We start from the raw sequence: 5,752 nt of genomic DNA, 5'->3' as shown, positions 1-5,752 counted from the left end.
ACCATAGTGTCTTAATGACTACAGCTTTGTAATATAACATGAAATCCAGAATTGTGATGCCCCCAGCTTTGCTTTGCTTTTTCAAGCTTGTTTTGGCTATTCGGGGTCTTTTGTGGTTCCATACAAATTTTAGGATTGTTTGCTGTAGTTCAGTGAAAAACATTGATGGTATTTTGATGGGGATTGCAATAAATGTAGATTGCTTTGGGCAATATAGATATTTTAACAATATTTGTTTTTCCAACCCATAAGCATGGACTATCTCTGTATTTCCTTATATCTTAAATTTCTTTTATTAGTGCTTTACAGTTTTAAGAGTTAAGGTTTTTCATATCTTTGGTTAGTTGGTTTCCTAGGTATTTTATGGTTTATGGTGCAATTTTAAATGGGATCAATTCTTTGATTTCTCTTGATTTTACTTTTGGTCTTTCTTTCTCCCTCAGAGTTCCCTTTAATATTTCTTGCAGGCCTGGGTTAGTGTCATGAACTCCTTTAGTTTTTGTCTAAGAAACTCTTCATCTCTACTTCTATTCATCCAGCAAGGCTATCAGTTTGGGAGTATTCTTGACTGTATACACTTTCCATTCAGCACGTTGAATATATCATGCCACTTTCTTCTGGCCTGCAAAGTTTCTGTGGATAGATCTATTGCTAACCTTATTTGCCTTCCCTTGTGTGTTAGGGACTTTCATTTTACTGATTTTAAGATTTTTTTTTTCTTTATCTCTATATTTTGCAAAATTAACTACAACATCTCTTTGTGTTGGTATGCTTTTGTTGATTTTGATGAGTTTTCTGTGCCTTCTGGATTTGGATTTGTTTCCTTCCCCAGGTTAGGGAACTTTTCAGCCATAATTTATTCAAATAAACCTGTTCCCTTTTCCCTCACTCCTTCTTCTGGGACTATTATGATACGAGTAATATGGAGTCACTGAGTATTCTAAGTCTACTTTTGTGATTGAGGATTTTTCTTTCCCTCTCCTGTGCAGCTATATTATTTTCATAATTCTTCTTCTGTATCACTTATTTATTCCTCTGCTTCTTCCATCCTTGTGTTCATTACACCCAGTTAATTTTGAATTTTGGTTATTGCATTTTTCATTTCAGCCTGAGTAGTTTTGAACTCTTTTATCTCTGTGGTAAGGGATTGCCTGTTGTCTTCCATGCTTTTCTCAAGCCCAGCTAGTATCCTTATGATTGTTGCTTTAAATTCTGAATCAGGTGTATTTTTCATAACCATTTTGATGAGACCCCTGGCCATGACCTTTTCTTGTTCTTTCTTTTGGGATGAATTCCTCCATATTAGCACTTTATTTAGGTCTCTGTCTTCTGTGTGTTAGGAAAGCTCCTGTTCCTGAGAAAAATGGCTTTATGAAGAAGAGATTATACATTGTCCAGAGCCAGGCATTTCAGAAATTATCTCTAGTGTTTGCTGCCTGAACTCTGCTGCTATGTTTTGCCTACTCTATCCCACAGGTCAGTCTTCTGTCATTTCTCCTACAGAGAGGAGTGATTAGACCATGGCCAGTGTTGGTGAGTTTTAACTAGATGTACTCTGTTCTGCTTGTTAAGAGACCTGATGCTATTTCCACTAGAGCTTAAGCTTTGCAGAACTCTATGGTCAGTAGATATGGTATGTAGTGGGGGGAGAGTTTGTGCTGATCTTCTGGTAAGGGGGCCCACTACACTGGTTCTCAGGCACATGTGCCCTGCATGAGAAAAACAGTACCAGAAGAGTTAGAGGGAGCCACTTGATGTAAGCAGTTTAGATAGTGTTGGTGCTGTGCTATTTACTGAAGTTACTTTATGCTGAAGGTTGGGGAAGGGAGATGGCACCAACCAACTCCTTTGTCCCCAGAGAGGGAAGTTCTTTCCTGCTGCTCTTAGAGGAATCCTCCCAGAAGAGCAAATAATTTCCCCCCATGCATTCTAGGCATTTTTGAGATCACTGCTTTCACATTGTTTCCAGCTTGCTTGCCTGCCTGGAGCAGTGCAGTGTACTTTAGGCTCTATCCCAGCCAGGCCTTGGACTGCTAAACCTCCAGTCTTTGGGCCCTGTTGATTGCAAAAACTCATGAAAACCAGACTCTCTCATTTTCCCAGTCAGTGCCTTTTGGGAAGTGTTTTTCTTGGAAGTGTTTTTCTTGTGCAACCCACTGTGCATTCCCCTCCCCTCTTTCTCTTTGTATCTCACATTTCCCTCCTTCACCTGTCTCTCTTTGTGACCAAGATTCCCTCTCCTCCACAGCATTGGCAATCTGTTTCTTCACTAAACCATGTCTCTACAACTCCTACCTTCCACGAAGTGGCCTCTTCTCTCTCTCTAGTTATGTAGTTTGTTCTTTTAGTTCTCAGATCAATCTCTTGTGTATTCAAAATGATTTGATATTTATCTAGGTGTATTCAAGGGGTGAGGTAAACCTAGGGTCCTTCTAATACTCTACCATTTTAGCTCTCCACAGAATCTAAATGGAATTGATAACTGCAGAGTAGCAGTACCCCTAGTCCCTACATTGCTCAAGGGTCAACTCTGCATATTTTTCATAAGGTATAACATGAAAACTCTCTCCAAGAGAGTTAGGGACAATTTTAGGACTTATGTTGTTTCTCTTCTCAATGATCACTATCCTGGGCTGCTTAAAGTCCAGTGTCCATTTTGACCCAGCATACTTCTCTTTATTCATAAAGTTAAGTAAGGGTCAGACTGTTATAACATTAATTCATCTATTTTTGTCTTATAAAAGCATTCAACAAAGGCACAGTAAAAATACCTCCTTTTTTTATTCCTGCCATATCAAATATTATCTCTCCAGCATGGTAATGATAATATCAGAACTAGGCTTAGGGAAGCATTTTCCCTTTCCACTTTCATTCTATAGACTCCTACCATCATTCTTTGATATGGACAATTAATCTATTCTTAACTTATTTATGGAGCTAAAAGTTAAATCTTATTCCTAGCACTGCCCTACTCTTACTTTTCTTCCTGCTTCAAACAAGAGGATTATTCATAAGATCATCTCAAATAATTCCAGTGCTTTCTCCACCATGTTTGGCAGAAAATTTCCTTTAATCCTGGACTAGCTACCTAGATAATCTGTGACTTACATTTAAAGATGTAAACCAGAGCAGCCTGGGTGGTTCAGTGGTTTAGTGCCGCCTTCAGCCCAGGGCCTGATCCTGGAGACCCAGGATCCAGTCCCACATAAGGCTCCCTGCATGGAACCTGCTTCTCCCTCTGCCTGTGTCTCTGCCTCTCTCTGTGTCTCTCATGAATAAATAAATAAAATCTTAAAAAAAAATAAAGATGTAAACCAGTGCCAATAGGTTACCCATTGATCTTGGATGGTGAATGGTGCTAAGGAGGATAATGGTTTAATTAACACCTCTCTTAGATGCTTTGGGACAACAGATTGAATGTGAGTTAATGTTTTATAGTAGTGTAAATATACGTGTTTAATGTAGTGCTGTGATTAAATGCATTTGTTTTGAGAAGAGGTTACTTTGTTTTCCTTAGTATTCAGTAACAAAAAATTTAGAACCTACAGGCTGACAGTATTTTTCACTTTAAGGTGGACTTCCAAGCAAAGTATAATGACAGCTTTTACCCTGAAGTTTTATTTCATGTGATGTCATGAAAAAATTAACACAGATTTGAAGAAATGTTGGAAACCCAAGAACTACTGGGTTGTTTTTTTTTTTTTTTTTTTTCTAATTTGTGAGGAGGATAAATGTGGGGGGAAGAAAGGACTAAGGATGAGCAGGATTATTCCACAGAAACCACAAGTCCTCCAAGTGGTGACCATGCACAGTTCGAGTTGACTTCGCATTTACTCTGAATGTACCACCATGACAACTTGACTTTCTAGGAGGGAAAGTGGAGCAGACTGTTCTTCATACCAAATTTTGTTGGGGATTTTAGTGAAATCCATAGAACTTGTTGAAGAACATTGCCTAACATTAAATATACTATGCAAAGACTTTAAGAAGATTAATCTGCATTTTGTGCTTATACTTTGTACTTGTATACCCTGGAGATTTTTTCCATTATAAATCAAGTGAAAGTTTTTTTGTGTGACTTAGAGATCTTATAACAAGATTCATGGAAACTCGAAAGAGTATATATAATAACAAATAATAAAAATATTGAAGTCAAGAAAGATCATACAAACAATTAAAAACAAAACAAGAAAACCAGCCTAAGTTAATTCAAGGATTCTCTTCTATAAGGTAAATCAGAAATGGAAAAGGAGCAGGAGCAATCAGAAACAAGTTTCATGAAAATAGCAAAAAAGGAATAAGTGAGGGTTTTATGAATTGGCTGTGGTCCCTTAATCAGGAGTCTCTCATAAGGCAGGAAAAAGTATTGAAATAATTTGTATCCTCTTCCCAATTACTTAGTAACATTCTATACACATTAGGTGGCCAATAAATGTTTGTTAAAAGTAAAAACTGCTAAATTTTCCTGAGGTACAAGTGCTCAGTGCCTGGGAGGAGAATGAGCCATCCAGTGGCAATCTCTCTTGAGGAGTTCTGAGCCTCTGCCAGTTTTAGGTGACAATGTGTATTATTCAGATATAGATGGACCACAGAACCTAGTGAGTTTTTCAGTCTGCCAAGAACCAAGCAAACTAGTTCTGCATATTGAGGACTTGGATATCCCTCATTGCCTATCACTTAAAACTTCTTCTGTCATGCTGTAAAACCAGGAATAAACACACATTTTCCTCCAAAGTCTCCATTCCCACTGGGCTGAGATCAAAGAGAAAAGTGAATAGCAGTGTGAAAGAATGATACTTATGACAGAAATCAGGATGTAATGGAAGAGGAGAAATCAGCTCATCCTGATTTAAAGATTTCTTTAACATGTAATTTCCTCTTCTTACCTGCAGGCAGTTTTCTGAAGGTGCACATTTAACTTCTAGGGTAAATATAAAGCTTGAAAATGCAGCTCTGTACTGAAGCTGTTGGTACTGTGGCAAAAATTAAATAAGAGGAAAATGTTAAGTGACTTGTTTATCCCCTGGATTAAGACCCCAGTACTCCTCCAAGGTTGTGTGAAAGGCTGAGGAATCTGTGGTACAAATATTTTAATTAGTTGACAGCGTGTGGGATGAATTACATTTGATCTCTGTTCAAGATGCTTGTATAATAAAGGTTTTAATTGCTTCATTTTTTAAGAATATAGTGGATGGATGGAAGAGTATGATATCTTAAGAATGTGTTCATTTAAAGGACTGATTGCAATATTGTTCTGAAAAGTGGAATACAAAATTAAGACTGTAGAGAAAGTGTGTAGGAGTGTTTAGTCTCTGGGTATTCTTTGTACCTTTGCCCTTCTAGCTAGCTGGTTGTGATGCTGACATCTCAGCTCTGTAACTTTTGGCTGTCTTCACCTTTTGCCAGCAAGAATGTAATAGCCTCTTAATTGGTCTCTTTGCTTTGGTTTTTATCTTCCCATATCCTTCTTCCATCTCCACTCTGCAGCCAGAGTGTTCCACCAATAATAATAATCTGACTGGCTTTTCCTTATAAAAAAATCCTTTTAATGCCAACCTACAATATAAACTACAAGATTTTTTACATGGACCTGAAATACCATGGCTGGCTCTCTAGCCCCAACTGCCTCCATTCTTTGTCTTGCACAGTATGCTTCAATAACCTTTAACTACTGGAAAGTCTCCAGTGAAATTGCACTGTTTTTTTCTCTGAATTTCTGCTTATGCTATCTCATCTCCAAGACATGGTTTCT

Source organism: Canis lupus, chromosome 30 (assembly GCF_003254725.2).
Source record: "Canis lupus dingo isolate Sandy chromosome 30, ASM325472v2, whole genome shotgun sequence".
Lineage (NCBI taxonomy): Eukaryota > Metazoa > Chordata > Mammalia > Carnivora > Canidae > Canis > Canis lupus.
The sequence above is the reverse complement of the archived record's forward strand: the minus strand, read 5'-3'. Positions refer to the sequence as shown.